The 19,702-nt window shown below is 43.5% G+C and overlaps 1 protein-coding gene across 4 annotated transcripts in view; it reads right to left on the bottom strand.

The window, feature by feature from the left end:
* MRTFB (myocardin related transcription factor B) overlaps positions 1-19,702 on the bottom strand; it is a 250,959-nt gene that overhangs the window by 177,318 nt on the left and 53,939 nt on the right. For 2 of the 4 annotated variants that reach the window (XM_047713406.1, XM_047713410.1), the window contains exons 1-2: positions 15,471-15,613; positions 6,750-6,814 (exon numbers count right to left, since the gene is read on the bottom strand). The gene's annotated coding sequence lies outside the window, so the exon portion shown is untranslated. Of the gene's footprint in view, positions 1-6,749; positions 6,815-15,470; positions 15,615-19,702 lie in introns of those variants that run through there. The other 2 variants (XR_007124392.1, XM_047713407.1) reach the window with 2 other exon arrangements.

The raw sequence follows: 19,702 nt of genomic DNA, 5'->3' as shown, positions 1-19,702 counted from the left end.
AGAATTTGAATAGGTATTTCTCTCGAGAAAGATACACGAAATGGCCAACAAGCACATGAAAAGAGTCATTAGGGCAATGCAAATCGGAACCACAGGAAAATACCACTTCACACTCACTGGGACGGCTACTATGAAAACAACAACAGAAAACAACAAGCACAGGGCAGAGTGGGAAGAAACTGGAATCCTTCAATATTGCTGATGAGAACGTAAAATGGGACAGTCACTTTGGAAAAGAGTTTAGAAGAAAGCTAAACACAGTTACCATAAGACCCAGCAACTCTACTCCCAGGTCTGCATCCAAGACAAGTCTGCCCCAAAACCTGTACCTGCATGGTCACAGCGGTATTATTCACAATAGCCAAAACATGGAAAACACCCAGATGTCCATCAATGGATGAATAGACAAAATACGGCAAATGCAGCCAATAGAATATTACTTAGCCACAGAAAGGAATGAAATTCTGAGGTATGCTAGAGCAGAGATGAGCCTCAAAAACATGCAAAGTGAATGAAGCCAGACACGAAAGGCCACATGATGTAGGACTCCATTCATGTGGCATATCCCGACCAGGCAAATTCACAGACACAGAAAGCAGCTTAGTGGTTGCCTGGGGCTGGAGGGAGAGAAGAATGAAGAGAGACTGCTAATGGGAATGGGCATTCTTTCTGCGGGGATCAGAGCCTTCTGGAATTAGGTAGGGAGGTTTGGTGCACAGCTCTGAAGATACTAGAGTCCATTAAATTGTGCGCTTTACACATATGAGCTGAAATTTACAGTACGTGAATTATATCTCAGTAGAGCTATTATTTAAAAAAAAAAAAGGGAACAAATTCCTACAGTGGCACCTCTGTGCAGGGACCTTACTGAATCGCTCTGCCTGCTGCAGGATAACCTGTTGTAAAAGACACACAATCTGTTCAGAGGAGGAGATGATTTATTTTCCTACCACTAAATCCCCACAGCGACTAACCATAAAATCCAATCCAAAGTAAAAAGAGCAAAGAACAAAAGAACACACGATTTTCAATTCGCTGGCAGGTATGAAATGGAATTAACCAAAGACTGAACCCCCCCCCCAAAAAAAATGTTTAGCAGCACTGCTCGCTTCCCTTTGATTATACAGATTTAAACAAGTCAAAGTCCTTTTTAACTTATGAAAAAATGAAAAACAAGCATTCCCTCCTGTAACAAAATTAACATCCCACAGAAGGTCTGTTTGTACTTGGCCGTCATGAACCTTTCATCTCCGAGCACTGCTAAATTAAACAAGCCTATGTTGTATTGAACACCATGAGCCAGACACCCTGGCAGGCTTCTCACTTCATCAGTGGAAGCTGAAGAACATTAGAAATAAGAGGGTGGTGAGAAGAACGCTGCCGGTAGTCATAAAGTGGCTTGGACTGCACTCTGTGGGACATTTAAGTATCTACAATGAGGAAACATGCGACCAACTCCGAGACCCCCTTCTCTGTTGGTGTTCGTGAGAAGAGAGTACACACTTTGGAGCCAGATAGGAATTCAAGTCCTTGCTTAGGTTTGTGTTTTTGTTTTTTTTTTTAAAGATTCTATTTATTTATTTGACAGAGATCACAAGTAGGCAGAGAGGCAGGCAGAGAGAGAGGAGGAAGCAGGCTCCCCGCGGGGCAGAGAACCCGATGCGGGGCTCGATCCCAGGACCCTGGGACCATGACCCGAGCCAAAGGCAGAGGCTTTAACCCACTGAGCCACCCAGGCACCCCTTAGGTTTGATTCTTAACACACTAGCTGAGCGCCCAAGGACAACTTTCCTAAGGCATTTTATGATGCTCTAAAATTGGTTGATTACATCTATCCTCCGAGTGTTATAAGGACAAAATGAGGGAATGCCAACTGCTCAAGATGCAAATTGCCACCGCTCTCAACTCTGCACAGCAAATGCCCATTTTAGAGCTGATATCAGAGTGTAAGTAATTGACATCAGCCCTCCTTTTTCTACCCCGAGGACATCTAAACAATCAAAAGATCCTATGAAGATTTCGTATTAGATAAATTATCTCCTCCCACAGAACTGAAAGTACGAAAGCCATCAATAAAGTCTGTTTTAAATGTATTAAATCAGGGCATGACACAAAGCATTCATTCACCTAAAAGGTATTTAAAAGTACTGAACTGAGACACACCAAGAGAAACACTTACTATCAGAAAGAAATGCCTATTTTTCAGTGCAGTAATTGGTAACCTTTCTGTAAAGATTGATGCAATCTGATTATAATTCCCAAGTGTCAGTAATCAGTTCTTAAGGTAAAAGAAAAAGGAAGTGGGATGGTTTCAAGCTCTCCCGAAAAGATGTAGGAGGACATCCTTTCCCACTGACAGCAATTAATGTTTCAGTGACGGCTGCTAGAACATTCACACTGAAGAACTTTGTCACATTAGAATAGACTGAAATCTATTTAAAACAAAACTTACTAGGTTTAACATACACAAACACAACCCTCACCATGACCTGGGTCTCCTCTCTGAACAAACCAAACGGGCACGAAGGCCAAGGTTGCATGGAACCCCCCTATCTATCATCACTCCGCTATGATGTGATTAGCCATACTCCCATGTTGGAAGTCTATTTAAAGAGGGTATCTGGACACTGCAGTAACAGACAACAGTTAGACTCCCTCGGCCCGGCTCCAGACAAATTTCTATCACACCCACCACGAGGCAAAGCTTCCAGGGTCAGCAAGCAAGGAAATTTCTCAAGGAGGATGTAGCAGTCAGAGGCTGGAGATTTCCCTAGGGAGTTTCCCTAAGCCCTATGCTCACTTTGGAACTTGTGCCCCAAGGCTACTGCTCTCCACCCCTCTTCACCTCACAGAGGTAATAATAATGCCTTTGTGAGAGACCAGCTCAGGTATGCACGCTGCAGAAGTCAGCCTGGGGTGCTTCCTGGGCATCTCGGCTATATTCACGCACTTAAAAATGTCTTTCCATTCCCCTTGCAGTTCCATACTCTCACCCTGATCATGAAACCATTTCATCTGCGTATTCTACCACCACAAATTCTGGATATGAAGACAGAGCTTCTCCTCTTTCCAACTTCCCAATCAAATAACCACTTACACTGCCAGTCTAAACTTTAAGCTTTCTGCCTAAAATAGGAAGGAATCATTACAAATGCACAAAATCCAACCCATACGTAAGAATGTCTTAAAAATCTGTTTAAATAACAATTCTTACAACAATTTTTACAGATGCTGCAGTTAAGAGGAGAAATAAAGGATAAAGTCTTAATTCTAATTAAGACTTTGGTTTAACTACTACTAGTAATTCCTTACTTTTCAAGAGTATTTTTAGAATTAGGGTTTCAAAGCATGCGATTAAAGAAATTAACTCATCAGTGAAATGAAAGCTACCATATAAGCAAATTCCTATATTACCACAGAAAAGAGTTTCAAGAACCCAGAACTTCGGTTATTCTAGAAAACAAATACAAGGTTATACCATTACCCACAGAATACCCAAGGGAAAGTCCAGGAATCTCGTTAATTTAGAGCCCACTAATGAAGACTCAATAATTTCCTTTTTTAGGTCAGCCTAGATTTAACTTTGGACTATTTATTTAGTAAGGCGTTGCTATGGAAATTAAAGCACAAATGAAAATTGCTAGGGGATTATTTAATCAATTTAAAAAAAATTTTATGCAAATAACGGCTGCTAAAATACTAATTAAAACTAGCTCATGCATTCTTTAGAATCCCATATTCCAGTGGAAACAAAACGTATGAAACAAAAGCCTACAACATTGCTTAAATCTATTAAGTGCTTGTTCCATGCGCTCTGTTTATTTTGGCTGTGAAAAACTGGTTTAGGAGTCAGAAAAGCTTAAAAGGCAGGATACTGGACAAAGATTTATACATTCTTCTCAATGGCTGGCAATCTATTTCTCTACTTCTATTTTTAATAAATGCTGAACCACACAATTAAAATATAACTCAATTTCACTCCATTATAATTTAAAATTTGGGATATGTACTTTATTCTTGTCTTCAAATAACAGAGCTGAAAAATATTCCCAGGTCTATAATACCAAATATCCTAGGACTCCTGAATTAAGATGTAGTATTTTACCGAGATACATACTTTGCCCTTACTAGCAACAATAAAAAACAAAGCAGATTTAAATCACTGCAGTACATGTGATTCTGAAAATAAATGGGATATAGTCTAAATCAATAATCCAAATAAAATGTTACCGTAGCAAGTGTCACTGCAATTATGTATGTCTAGATTTAGGTGCATTTAAGAGTCAGGGATACTAGTTTTCTTCTCTAACAAATTAAATTTCTTAATTAAAATTTTAAGGCACGTCTCACTTACACCTTAGTTCTAACTTAACAATACCAACATATACCAATCACTAATTCCTTCCAAAACAATCTGAAAGGCTGCCATGTACATGCCAGGTGTCACAATAGTTGCTGGACGGATCAATAAAGCGTACTTGGTCCCACCTTCAACAATGCTAACTTGGAATGAGAAGAAAAGCACCCACACGAAACAAAATCTGTATTCTAAGAAGATGCATTGTATACATAGGATAAAATGATAAATTTTAGTTGGCTTTTTATTAAGTCAAAGAACAAACACCAGGACAATGACACAGTTGGGTGTCTGTTTCGTGGGAGACCTTAAGTAACTCTGATTTGATTGAAATAAAATCTAAAACAAACATAAAATTAGAGTCCACATTCATATCAGAAACTGGTAGAACACTCTGGGGACAGATGGTACTCAACGTCAGGAATCACAGGTTTACATTTAAATACATATTCACGTAACTGACAAATTCAGTAAGTATTTCACTGTCGGGGTGCCTTGGTGGCTCAGTGGGTTAAAGCCTCTGCCTTCGGCTCAGGTCCTGATCCCAGGGTCCTGGGATCGAGCCCTGCGTCAGGCTCTCTGCTTAGCGGGAAGCCTGCATCCTCCTCTCTCTCTCTCTGCCTGCCTCTCTGCCTACTTGTGATCTCTGTCAAATAAATAAATAAAATCTAAAAAAAAAAAAAAAGGTATCTCACTGTCACCCAAATTTGTGAATCCCATTCTCTATGCTATTTGGCAGTTGGGATCCATGCTCGAAAGATGTTAACAAGTTAATTTTTTAAAGCATCTTCAAGCTCCACCATAAATGAATAAAAAACAAGAGGATTGCTCCCCACAGAGGAAAACCTTCGGTATCCAAAACAATTAGTTCGTTGCCAATAATTTAAAAGTATTTATAATGAGGTAATCTGGGCAACAGAACTAAAAACAAAGGACTCAACATATTTCAACATTTTCATCATATTAAAGTCCAAGAGAGTGTCTCACTTACACATGAGAATCACACATTATGTTCTCAATCAGAAAATTCTTCATGTAAGTAAGAATACCAAATGAAAGGGGTCTTTGAAAAAGGCTTACTTCAGGGCGCCTAGGTGGCTCAGTGGGTTAAGCCGCTGCCTTCAGCTCAGGTCATGTTCTCAGGGTCCTGGGATCGAGTCCCGCATCGGGCTCTCTGCTCAGCAGGGAGCCTGCTTCCCTCTCTCTCTCTCTGCCTGCCTCTCTGTCTACGTGTGATCTCTCTCTGTCAAATAAACAAATAAAATCTTTAAAAAAAAAAAAAAGAAAAAGGCTTACTTCAGTCAAAAGCCTTGTTATCTCAAAGATACCATTTTTTTTTTCTCCTATTGGATGGGCAAAGGTTAAAGATTAACAAAACTTCATGGGGCAGGGGTATGGAACACAGGACTCTCATCAACTTTGGGGGAGGTGGTGGTGATAAACTGGTAGTCTTTACAGAGTGCAATTTAAACATATGTATCCACATTTAAAATGTACATCATCTTTGACTCTGCAGGAGTCCTAGGAAAATAAATGAACTCCTAGGAAAATAAATGAACAAGTATACAATGGTGTGAGTTCAGGTTTAATCAACACGTCATTATCCACTAGAAACAATCTACATGGTCATCAAAGGAATGATTAAATAAACCATGGTGTCTCCAAACCATGAAATATACAAGAGTCAGTAAAATCATCATATGTAGTTACACAGTCCTTTTACAATGCACATGTAGAAATATACAAAATACACTGTTGCATTAAAAGACTACCATATGTAGTGTAAACCAACTATTTAATGATTTGTTTAAGAATACTTCTATATTCATAGATAACATTTCTCAAAGTATGTTCACCAAAATATAAATGGCAGTCATTTCTGGGTGAGAGGAGTTAGGTGTTTACTTGTGTCATCATGTTGTTTTATACTGATGCCAGATCTTTCTGTTATAGTAAGAAAATACAACGTATCTCATTTAAGGAAAGAAGTGTGGTCATCTCACCAAAAAGGCCTTCAAATCCCTTCAGTTCCCTGTTTTTAAAAACAACATTTTCACCAAACGTTGTAAGTACATATAACCATCAAGAAGCTCATGGCTTTCCACCTGCTGGGATCCGCTTCTCAATACCAAACTTTAAGACAATGAAGTCATGGGAATTTAAAGATTAGGTTCAAAAAAGTAAAGAAAGCCAAATAACCTTGTTCAAAAAAACCCATGTTCCTGGCATCCACCTTAAGAACCCCAGGTTCCATGAACTTAATATACTCCTAGAACAATCTCCCTCTTACATCTTAAGAAAGCAGGTTGTGGAGAAGAATTTTCACAATAGTGAGAGGTGGGGAGAGGGTTCTCAAAAAAAAAACAAAAAACAAAAAACATAAAAAACTTACCTCAGTAAAAATATTTAATTATCTTCCTGTCTTACATTCTCTTTCTTAGCACCTTTACTGTGAACCTGAGGGGGGGAAAAAAATAAAAATTACTTTTTACTGAATACCTACTATATGCCTGGCAGGGATGGTCAGAGTTAGCCTCCTGGAGAGCGTGAAGTTGAAGATAAACTGGAAAGAACAAAACAGAAGCTACTAAAAAGGGATGGCTGGGAAGGAAACGGGGAAGTTGCAAGTGTAATCAAGTAACTTTTCCTAAATTGTTCAAGAACCTGTAGGTGCCGCATTCAACAAAAATAAAGGTTAGTTTCTAAATTCTTATTAATACATGCTTTTACATAAGAAGTCTATTTGCCTCTCACCACCACCATCATTGTTATCATTGTTATTACTGAGAAAGGACATAATCCTTGTCCTCTAGGGGCTTACAGTAGACTGAATAAGAGTTACCCAGATACATAATATATGGCTAAAGATCAAAGTCAATTATTCGTTCACTTATTTAACAAATACCGGAGTAGCTATCCTTTGCCAGGTCTTTTGCTGGGCACTTTTTTAAAAAGATTTTATTTATTTATTTGAGAGGGAGAGAGTGAGCGAGAGAGCACAAGCAGGGGCGCAGCAGAGGGAGAGGGAGAAGCAGGGTCCCCGCTGAGCAAGGAGCCCAATGAGGGGAAGGACCCTGAGATCATGACCTGAGCTGAAGGCAGATGCCTAACTGAGCAACCAGGCTCCCCTCCCAGGCATTTTTGATGGGCGGACAGATACGGTTTCTCTCCTCAGTTTCCAGTCTATCAAGACCCACGCTACAGGGCACACAAGCTGCACAAGGAGACAGATACTGCTCCTCCATGGTGGGGGCCACTATGCATCCGAGCCTGTGGAATGAGGCAGCAGAACATTCTAGGTGGAAGGCACGCCATTACAGGAAACACAGGGCATTAAGGGAATGCTAAGCAGCCTTGTTGTCAGGGTGCATCTGACTGAGCAAAGAGTAGCTCGGCCAGGAAGCAGGAGGGGCCTCAAGTGCCCCCCGAGTCTGCTCCCTGATTTCAAGCACACTCATTACCTTGCTCAAATGGAATCCCAGCTTACTTTTAACTTCAAGTCTAATACCTTACTGTTTTTCTTCATGGTTTCTTCTTTCCTCTTTCAAAGGTGACGGGGGTAAGAGTAGAAAAAGAAAAAAAAAAGCCCAGGAGCCTCGACATGCATGGGCGCTGGTGGCAGAAGCAGCACTAAGTGATGAGTTTCACATGTTCTTCTTTAATTCCTCCAATGTTCTGATATGGACAGAACTGTTGCTTTCACAGGGGAGGGAACTGAGGCTCAGAGAAGTCAAACGGGATCTCTGAAGACCACAGAGCTAATAAACGCAGACACAGATTTAAACTGCAGGTCTGACTCCCAAAGCTTTCTTTCTCTTGGGCAAAAATGCATAAGGGATTTGGCAGAATTTAAAGTCAGTTGAAAACTACTTATAACTTCAGCGTCTGTCAATTTCTGTGCTTACCTGGAAAAACAGCCTTCATGCACACAATCAAAACCACTTAGAGACGATAAAGACCTCACAAAAGCAACAAAAAAGATAAACTATGTACAAAAAATTTAACAAAAAATTGGCAAAACCTATGTAAGACAAACTTTGAAATGTTCCAAAAGGACTCAAGAGTAGAATCAAACCAATGAAAAAATACACAATGTTCTTGGATAGGAAAATATCAGAAAGACATCAATGATCTGTAAAATTAGTTTACAATTTTAACATGATCTCAATATTTTAAGTGTCTCTTTTCTGGAACTAGAAAAATGATTATAAGTTCACATGGAAAAATAAACAAGGAAAAGTTGCCAGGAAAATGAAGGGCAACGGGGAAAAGTAAAGTATTTTGTAAAACCAATACTGCGTACTGGCGTATGACTAGAAAGACTAATGGAATAGAATAGAAAGTGCAGAGATATGCCCCAATATACCTGGAAGTTCCGAATACAATCAAGGCGTATTGCATTCTGAAACAAATGGTAACGATAACCGGCAGCTACACAGAAAAGTGCAAGCTATATGCTATCCTTGAACACCAGAATAAATCCCAAATATATCAAAGATTTAAGTGTAAAAATGAAACCACAAAAGTACTGAAGGAGAACTTGAACAAATTTCAAATTCTTGGCCTTTCTGTGACTCAAAATCCAGACACATAAATTAACTATCTAAAATCTAAAGAAAAATCTTTTAATTGCTCTAATTTATACATTCCTAGCAATTGATTAGAGAAATGCAATCCAAGTGAAAAATTACAAAGGGTATGGACAGAGTGTTCATAGAAACACGAATCACCTATAAGCATATGAAAAGATGCTCAGCCTCCTTCCTATCAAACTAATGCATATTAAACCTACACTGTTACCATTTTTCACTATCAGAATAATACAAATCTAAAGGTTGGAAGGAAAACACTGTTGGAGAGGTTATGGAGAAACAGGTACCCTGATGCATTACTTGCAGGAGTTCAAAATGACATAACCCTGAAGAAGGGCAGGATTTAACAAAATTATAAACGCATTGCTCAATGACCCAGCGATCCCACTTGTGAAAAGATATCCCACAGATACACCTCTTATTTATGAAATGAGATTTGTACAGGCGTATCTACCAGGACACGGTCTGTGATTGTTAAGAGACTGGAAAAAATTCAAATATGCATCAATGGGGGTTAGTTCAATAAACTAGGGCATGGGCATACCGTGGAATATTCTGAAGCTGTTAACTAGTGTTTTCTATACACTAATATGGAAAGATCCCAAAGGTATATTAACTAACCAAAAAGCAAGGGACAGAATAATAATTTACATCGTGTGCTATATTTTATATACAAAGAAGGAAGTATATATACTCTACAGGTTCAGCTTGTGTCTACACAAAGGAACATCTATAAGGAAACAAAAAGGGGTGCCTGGGTGGCTCAGTAGGTCAAGTCTCTGCCTTTGGCTCAGGTCATGAGCCCAGCGTCCTGGGACTGACCCCGTACGGGGCTCCCTGCTCAGCCGGGAGCCTGCTTCTTCCTTTCCCTCTCCCTGGGCTTGTGTTCCCTCTCATGCTGTCTCTATCAAATAAATAAGTAAAATCTTAAAAAAAAAAAAAAAAGAAAAAGAAAAAGAAAAAAAAAGAAAACAAATAAAAGAGGATATTTATGAGGAAAGGGGACAGGTTAGACTACAACAGAGTTGGAAATCAGACTTTTCAAAATAAGCTGTTTTCATTTTTGAACATGAATATTTTGCCTACACAAAAACAACTTTAAAGTGTTGAAAGGGTAACTCACAGGAAGAAGACAACTACTAGTAAGCCAGAGTCAAAACCCAATGAGCATTAAAAGAGAATTTTCTCTGAAGTTAGATATTGACAAGCAATTTATTTTTTTTCAGATTTATTTATTTGAGAGAGCGCGCGCACGTATTTGAGCAGTGGGGACAGACAGAAAGAATCAGAAGGCGGACTCACGGTTCAGCCTGCAGTGGGGCCACCACTCAACATGATAAAAGACAATGGAATCTTTTCCTTCAACCAATCTGAAGCCTATGACTGTAATAATCTATAAAAAGTTATTTAAAGGGGCGAGGAATTACGAGAACAGGAAGGGGCCCCTAGGCCAGCAGCAGCAGCATCACCTGAGAACCTGGCGAAAAGGCAAAATTCTCAGGCCCCAGCCCAGACTCACTGGACCAGAAACTCTGGAAATAACAGAGGGAGCAATCCCTGCAATGCACACTCAAATCTGAGAGCAAATGAACCAGTCCAGGGCTTCCCACACGTTACTGTGCGCCACCTGGAGCAGGGCTGCGTGAGAATGAATAGTTCAGTGGGTCTGGGCTGGGCCCCGGAGTCTGCATTTCAAACAAGCCTCAGGAGGCTGCTGATGTAGCCGCTGGCTGGGGGAGCCACACTTGGAGAAGAAAAGCTGAAGTCCACCTGGCAGGAGAAGGTATGCAAACCGTCTTCACGTGGCTGAGTTTTCCGCAGAAACTGCCCTCAGTATCAGATGGAAAAAGTCCTTGCACAGGTTTTCTGGCTAAGAGATACCACGTAACCTCCAAAATGAAAGCTGTACTTGGGGCACTGGGTGGCTCAGTCAGCGAAGGCTCCGACTCCGGATTTCGGCTTTGGTCATGATCTCAGGGTGCTGCGATCAAACCCCCTGCTGGTTTCCCTTTTGGCATGGGGTCAGCTTGAGATTCTCTCTCTTTCCCTCTTCCTCGGCCCCTCCCCCGCATCGTGCATGCGCTCCCCTCTCTCTCAAATAAAACTTTAAAAAAAAAAAAAAAAAAGGCTGTACTAAACATGTACTAAATATATTTTGAATGTATATATGTGCATATATATATATATTTTTTTTTTTTTTAAAGATTTTAACTAATCTCCACACTCAATGTGGGGCTCAAACTCATGACCCCAAGGTCAAGAGTCACACGTTCTATGGACTGAGCCAGGCAGGAAGCCTCAAAAATATTTCTTATTAAGACAACAGAAACATGGGGCACCTGGATGGCTCAGTGGGTTAAGCCTCTGCTCAGGTCATGATCTCAGGATCTTGGGATCAAGCCCCACATCGGGCTCTCTGCTCAGCAGGGAGCCTGCTTCCCCCCTCTCTCTGCCTGCCTCTCTGCCTACTTGTGATCGCTCTTTCTCTGTCAAATAAATAAATAAAATACTTTTAAGACAACAGAAACAGCTACAAATTGTTGAAGCCCAATTTAAGGATGTCCCATTTGAGAAAACTTTCAATTATGAGTGGACTTATGAGCATTTTGAAATGAAAAAACAACAACTCCCCCCCACATACAAAAAAAAACCCCATATTCTTGTATCTGTTGGGTTATACTGTCTGATGAACTTTACCTCATATCCATTAGCCATACCACATGCTGTCCATGAAAAACCACCAGTTACTTTCTAAAAAACTGTTCTTATATACAAACACTGATGTTTCATTTGCTTTACATGTTGGTGGAGGGGGTGGAGGGGCTATGTTTTCTTACAGGAATCTTTCAAGTAAAGAATTCTAGTCTAGGTGGAAGTACCTAGAAATGTCGTGTACCTTTATTTTTGCAAGTCACACTTTGGATAAATATTTTCATGTTAAACATTAATCAGTGTGCTGAAATTCCTACATATTCCCTATTTCACTGAATGTAAGACACCATCAATTCTCGGACACACAATTATTTCATGTACTGCTAAGAGAAGTTGCCAATTAAAACATGACATGCCAATTTTAAGATAGCATTCCATTTTAGATATGCATCTTTAAAAGAATGAAATAGCTTAATTATAAAGCTCAAAGATATGTACACAGTAAGTTATTCCTTTTCATCTAAAAAGGCACGGATTTTGGCTCACTTAACAATGTATCCCCACACCTGGCAACTGGAAGTCTCAGTATCTCTGTAATTCATATTATTTGTTTCGCTTTGCTACAAATTATATGTATTTTTCAAGTAGTGATTTTCTAAAAAAGTACTGAAGAAAAAAAGAGGAGTGGCCTCTTTTTACCCTGCAACATGATACTACTTGTTCAAAGTAATAAAAGTTAATTACTCGCAGTCTGGATAATTTTCCAATCTGAAAGTATTTAATGTATCTAACTCTAGTCAATTTTATATACCTTACGGTTCTATTTTGACAAGAGTCTTTACTTGTTTGTTTTCACAGCACCTTTCAAAAGTAACAAGCAATGAACAATAAAGACTTCACAGCACCATATCCATTCAACAAAAAAATAAATTTGCTTTGCAGATTTAACAAGAGTTGAAGGAATGTACAATGTTACACTACAGCCATAGATTAGACTGAGTAGAACTTTTTGACTCAGCATTTTCCTCCTGGTGGCAAGATAAACAGCTTCAAAGGAAAAGACAATTTCTAATATGCCACACTAGGAGGACTGAGGACCTATGTGATTACAGGACATTTTATTTTCACCTTCATACACATCTAAATTTTCTAAATTCTCTAATATGGATACTAGCAAGAACAAAAAAGGCTATTTAATAAATGGTTACACTAATTTATATCTTACTTTAATTTAGACCTTTTTATTCTACACATTATCACTGTCCCATCCCAAGTCCATTCCAACCTTCTATTCCTCACTCATTCAGGTGTTGAGCTGTCAGCATTTCTAACAAGAATCTCAATGAAGCAAATTTTTCAAAGGGACATAGGTACTAACTTTATCTCCCATCTGAGATTCTAGAACAATCAATGAGACTGTCATGAGCCAAGAGCCTACCTTTCTGGCATGTCAGTTACCTCAGAAAGAACAGGGGAAAATTTTTTTCCAACAAAAATTGTTTGTCAGTTAAATTCTGCCCCCTTTCCTGTTATACTGGAGAGTGGATTGCTGTTTAGAGTAAATCTTGGGAGGCTGGTACTGTCCTCTAAGAGAGATGCTTCGATGTAAAAGTAACTGGGGGAGGGGCGCCTGGGTGGCTCAGTGGGTTAAGCCACTGCCTTCGGCTCAGGTCATGATCTCAGGGTCCTGGGATCGAGCCCCGCATCGGGCTCTCTGCTCAGCTGGGAGCCTGCTTCCCCCTCTCTCTCTCTCTGCCTGCCTCTCTGTCTACTTGTGATCTCTCTCTCTGTCAAATAAATAAATAAATAAATAAAATCTTTAAAAAAAAAAAAAGTAACTGGGGGACAAGACTGTCATTTAGTGTTTGGAGACCAAGATGCTGGATTTCACACAATGCATGGAACAGACCCACATAATGAAAATCCATGCTGGTTCTGAGAATCTTTAAAAAGTCTAGGCCAGATTGGGACGCCTGGGTGGCTCAGTTGGTTAAGCAGCTGCCTTCGGCTCAGGTCATGATCCCAGCGTGCTGGGATCAAGTCCCGCATCGGGCTCCTTGTTCGTCAGGGAACCTGCTTCTCCCTCTGCCTCTGCCTGCCATTCTGTCTGCCTGTGCTCACTCTCTCTCTCTGACAAATAAATAAAATCTTTAAAAAAAAAAAAAAGTCTAGCCAGATTAGTCACCATAAACTGGCATCACTTTAGAACATAACACTGAAAAGTTTTTATAAGCAATTATGGGGGAACCCCAGTAATTTAGGAGAAGGCAGCTAAAGTGAGACAAGTTGAGATACTTTATGTCTGAAATTAGTGGCTCTTTCCTCACATCACACATTGTTAACTCAACATCATTAATACTAAGCATATCTGAACTAATGAGGCATTGACCCTGAATCCAAAAATTTCCATCTTTTATCCGTTATCAGTGATAAGTGGTAGGATTCCAGAGTTGTGGCTCAAGGTAGTAGCATCTCAAAGTTTGTGACACAAAGGTCCCATATAATGTAGACTGAAAATACGGTCCCCTCCATAGAGGCCTCCATAATATACTGCTATTATTTAGGTGTTGACTGACTCTGTAATCTATCTTGGCATGCCATCCTTACTTCCATCTAAGCTGTTCCTCTATTATCATAAATAGGTTATCCCAACACTTAGGTTCCCCCTCTGCTCCCCTCCCCCTCCATGCCAGGATCTATCTCTATCTTTGCTCTTTCCTTTTCTTGTTTGAAAATGCTGATAGTTTTACTGCTCATCAGTCCAAACATCTTTCATTAGAAACAGGTGGAAGCACCCAGTACCGCGCTAGATGTAAATGATGTGGCCATTTCTGTCATACATTTTTCCTGTATTCGTCCCTTACGTGTAAACTGGAGCATCATACTGATTTTCAATTACGTGTGTACATGGGTTACGTTGTTGATGAATTTCAGTAAGGTGGGCTTTACAAAAGTTTGCTGCAAAGGGGGAGGGGCCTTGGTTCTGACAAGGCTGAGAACCACCGCTTCCAAAGAGTGGAATCACGTGCTTAACCAAAATCAAACTTGAAAGTTTCCTCTGCTTAAGGCAAGCCCTGGGCTCCAATATCTCACTTGTATTCAGCCTGACAACCCATCCCTGGCGCACATCGGCTGCTCTAAAGGCCATTTCTGGTCTTAAGCGAAGCCCCAACGAGAGTTCCTGTCCATTTGGGGGGTCAGGAACCCTTCTGGGAATACGACAAAAGTCGAAGACCCTCCCCTAAGAAACTCACATAGCATGCTGCACCCAATCCCAGGGGGGCTCCCACACAGCTTCTGCAGCCCAACTGGGACCCTAGGACTGGAATTTGAGCCCGAAAACCCTGCGGGTGGGGGTGGGGAGAAGGATGGGAGGCAAAGACCGGGCGTGGGCGCCTGGGTTTGAACCCGCCACCCCACCGCTTCCCCGCAGTGTGACTCTGGGCTGAGCGCTTCACCTCTCTGTGCAGCCCAGGAGCGGCGCAAGTTAAGTGTCCGGCAGACTGCAAAGACTCGGTAAACCGTGCTGCTGTGGCCAGCGGCACCGAGTCCTGGCGTCAACCCCGCCGCCCACGGGAACCGAGGCGGGCCCCCGGGGTCGCACCCGAGCGTGGGGCCCGGCCGCGAAGGGGACCGGACCGGCCCGGCCGGCCCCGGCCCGGCCCGGCCGCCCCGCCCCGCCTCGCCCGCGCGGGTCCCGGGACAGCGCGGACAGGGCGGGCGGCTCCGCTGCGGCCGCCGGGCACACCGGGGCGGGCGCCCCAGGACGCGGGCCGCTCGCCGGGCCCGCTCCCCCGCCCGGCCCTGCGTCTCCGCCACCCTCACCCCTCCTCAGCCCGCAACGGCCGCCACCGGCGCCCGCAGCTCACCTCCCGGGCCACCGCCGCCGCCGCCGCTGCCGCCGCCGCCGCCGCCGCCGCGCGCGATCTCGCGAGACTTCGCTCCCGTCGGCGCTCCCCCGCCCTCCCCCGGGCGCAGCGCCGCTAGCGCGGACCCCGGCCTGGAGCCGGCACTGCCCGTTCCCCAGCAGCCGCGCCCCGCCGCGGGGTTAGGCCAAGCCGTGCTCGCGACCCGGCGTCCGGGCTCCTGCAGCCATTCCGCCCACGTCCGTGACCACGAAGGGTTAAAAGCCAGGTGCGCGACTGCCGACTCCCCTCACCTGGCCGGCCGGGTGCGCATGCGCCCGCCCGGGGCCCCGGACCTGCCAGCCTTTGCAGAGGCTCAGACCACACTGACGGCAGTAATCTAGCAGCAGGTCTGGGAGTGCTCACTGGGCGCAGAGTACTGTTGCAACTCCCCTCACAACAGCCCCGCGAAGTGGGTACTACCATCCTCCCCACTCCAGCGAGGAGAAGACGGAGGCTTGGCTAGATTAAGTAAATAGCCCCAGGTCACACTGCTAGGAATTGGCGTCCGGGGTTGTCTGCCGCCCAAGCCAAAGCCCCATTTTATTGGCCTCCATGACCACGCCAGGCCCTGGCCTTGGCCCTTCTTTGGCTGAGGACGCTGAGTCTCATCAGCCCGTCTCTACTTCCCTCCCAAGGTTCACCAAGGTGAGAGGAGGCGGGCGCTCCTTAGGAGACCGGCTGCTCTCACCTCTATGGTTTGATGGAGCTGCTGTCCAGAAGATGCTTCTCCGGCAGGACACGAGCTCCCTAAGGCCTCCCTGTGCCAGACTCAGTGTAGGGCCCTGAATGAAAACTATGGGACTATTTATATTCTTATATTTAATTGTCTTCTCTTTAGACTGGTGGCCTTTTGATTGTAGAGAGCACAGTAGAATGGGACGCAGGACAAAGAGCTAGAATACACATGTTAGGGGATGCAGAGAAAGGTGTGCCTTCTTCCCCGGGGGTGAACTCTTCACATTATATTATTGTTTGTTTGGTTTGTTTCTTTTATATTTATTTATTTATTTTATAGAGAGACAGACAAAGTAGGAGGAGGGGCAGAGGGAGAGGGAGAGAATCCTCAAGGAGGCTCCCCACAGAGCACAGAGCTCTACCTGGGGCTCAATCCAGGACCCCGAGATCACGACCTGAGTTGAAATCAAGAGTTGGGCGCTTAACCAACTGAGCCACCCACGTGCCCCTATATCATTGTTTCTAAAGCAAAGGGGCTAGCTAGCAACCATTGAGGGCATTTCAAGGTTGCTACCAATATTCTTCCAAGTTAATTCTTCATAGGATATATTCTTCAAAGGACAACGAACACTGGGGTAGATGGAGAACCTGGCCTGAGCTCCCATAGTCAGACAGGATATGAACCTAAGCCTGAGTCCAGAGCCCAGTACTGCCTAGCACCTAAGTCACATGAGTAAGCATAAGCTGGTTCATCGGGGCCAGCAAGCTGTGAAATCAAGAGCCTGGGAGGTTCTAGCTACCCCTTCCTCTTGCATCAAGGCTGCATGGGCTTATCCAGCCCACCTGACAGTCACATTAACATCAGCAAACATTGGCCTACCCATTCTCCCAGGCTGTCCACTCCCTCCAGAAACATGGCCATTCTCTGCAGACCAGAGGTTACGAGTGCCCCTCCATGTACCAAAATCACACAGTCCAGCTGATGGAGGAAGTGAGAAAGAAAGGGGAAACCACATCGATGGACAGCTACCAGGTGCCAAGCACTACTCTCAGTACTGTCCATTCACTCACTAAGTCCTCCCGAAAACCCCATGCAGGAGGTATGGCTGTCCCTGTTTCAGATAAAGAAATCAAAGGGCCAAGATGGGAGTGAAATTCCCCAAGCGTACACAGGTAGTAAGTGGGAGGGCTGGGGTTGCACCCCAGGTTTGTCTGTCCCCAGAACCACAGACTTTGGCCTCTGTGACTAACAAGGTTCTTCACTGTCCCAAATGCCCATGTTGTCACACAACTGAAAACCAGGAAATTCCCTGAGATTGGGGCTCTAGGTCATAAGACACCAGATGTTCTCCTCTGGGTGGACTGTGCTTTAGTATTCTCATCTAAAATAAGGACATAAAGAGTTTGTTGGGAGGATTAGCCAGGTTAATATACATGAAGCATGTAGAAAAGTGCCTTACACTGATTAAGCTCTCAGTAAATTATACCTATTTTTACCATGGGTGCAATGTCTGTCATGTTTTATTCTGTCCCCATGCCCAATCAAGGTGGAGGATATGACCTTATCTGCTCAGGCAGGGAAATAAAATTAGTTTCTAGCAAACAATAAATGCTCTTTAATGGACAAAATGACCCCCACAATCCCCCCCTCAATTGTGGAAAGAGACCAGAGGCTCCTGAACCTCAAATGCCCTCTCTCTTCCCTGTTTCCTGGGATGCTGGGAGCCAGTTTTATAAAAGGCTCCCCTCAGAGATGAGAAGCTACCCAAATATTTTTAAGTTGTTGGCAAAAGTGAAGAGAAAAAGAAAATTTAATCTGAGACTTCTTAAGAAAATTTCGGTGTGGTTGGGGATTAATAGAACCACAGTGACATCATGACTTGGGAGGAGGTTTTTAGAGGAACTGAAGCTGCCACACACTCAGGCCATTGTACCCCAAATAAAGTAAGCCTTCCCCCCTACACAAGGCATGCCGCACGTTCCCATGAATGGCAGTGTCTTGCTATGGAAGTAAGCCTCATCGGGGAAGGAATGAACACAGCGGTGTCCAAAAGCACATTACACTTGGATGGCACAAAAATAAACAAACAAAAAGCCCAGGGGTGATTCTAATATGCACACCTCTGAGGGAGAATGTCCAAAAAGCACTATTAAAATGCCTTCTGGCCCAGGAGATTTTTTTTTTATTATGTGATTTGTCTAGCACTCATTTGTTCAATAAAAACTTGCTAAGGATTTAAGCTTCAGTTATTGTGTTAGAAGCCATCAGCAAGATAGGCACGGTCCATGCCCACCTCACATGTATGGCCTAGAGGAAGAGACAGGTATCAAAAAATTTGACTAATGGGTGTTGGCATATTATGTGATAAATATAAAAAGAAGAGCAAGTGACTAAAAAAAAGGAAAGAAGTCAGGATGGATGGAAGGGTAGGAAAGAACTTGCTTGAACCGAGTTTTGAAGGATGCATCAGAGTGAACTAGGTGAGGAGGAGAGGGGAGATCATTCCAGAGATAGGGAAAGACAGCATAGATCAGCAAGGCATAGGTAAGTTTTGGGGGGCTGGGAAGGGAGGGTGGACGGAGGCCCTAAGAGGCATCCCAGACCTGTGTGTACCATGAGCACATTGGGACAGCAGAGTAGGAAACCCAACTGGAGCTATGACATTGGTCCCCACATACACATCTTGCCCCGCTGGGCAAATCCAAGCTCATTATGGGATCCTACCACCTCTGCCCCACCAGTGCTTGGTCAAGGATGGGCAGGCTGTAGTGACACAGCTGTCAGATGACTAGCCAATCAGAATTTGACGAAATATCACATTGCAAGCCCTGGCACCCCAGAGTAGAAAGCAGGATGCAAATCTCCCACCTCCCTTGTAACTAGGACAAGGGATATTATGCAGGCTCTGCTGGGCAGAGGCCTCACATGAAGCTGAATCCGATCATGAGCCTCAGTTCTGTGGAAGTGACTAGTGGCCAAAGCAGCTGGTTTGGGAGACGGTGGCTGCAGGTAGAGGTCCCGATGGAGAAGCTGCACCAGCGAGAACAAGCTTAGGCAGAGTGGTGGTTAGCTCCTGGGGGCCAGGTCTGCCAGGTGCTTTGAGGCATTTTTCCTAGAAGCTTAGCTCCAATCTCTTTTCTCCAGCCCTCGCCATGATTCTGTGGGGTACGTAACATCCTTTATCGTGTTCCCCTCTCTGCTTAAACCAGCTAGCATTCCCACCAAGAACATGGACCCCTCACAGGGCAAAGTCAGATGGATCCTAGGAGACTCAGAGAGAAACTCACTAGGGCAGCAACAAAGGGAACTTTCTCTGCTGTCCGGGAGAGTACCAGAAAGCCAGCTCACTCTCCCCGCCTTCCATGGAAACCCCACTGCCCCCACAGCTTTGCCCACAGCTGCAAGATAAGATAGGGGCTATCTGGCAGAGAAACAGAGAAACCAAAGACCTTGGGTCCTTGACTACATCGCCAAGCTGCTGGACTGACCTCCTTCCCGGAGTTAAAGCGAATGGTTA

Source organism: Lutra lutra, chromosome 18 (genome assembly GCF_902655055.1).
Source record: "Lutra lutra chromosome 18, mLutLut1.2, whole genome shotgun sequence".
NCBI lineage: Eukaryota > Metazoa > Chordata > Mammalia > Carnivora > Mustelidae > Lutra > Lutra lutra.
The sequence above is the reverse complement of the archived record's forward strand: the minus strand, read 5'-3'. Positions and strand labels throughout refer to the sequence as shown.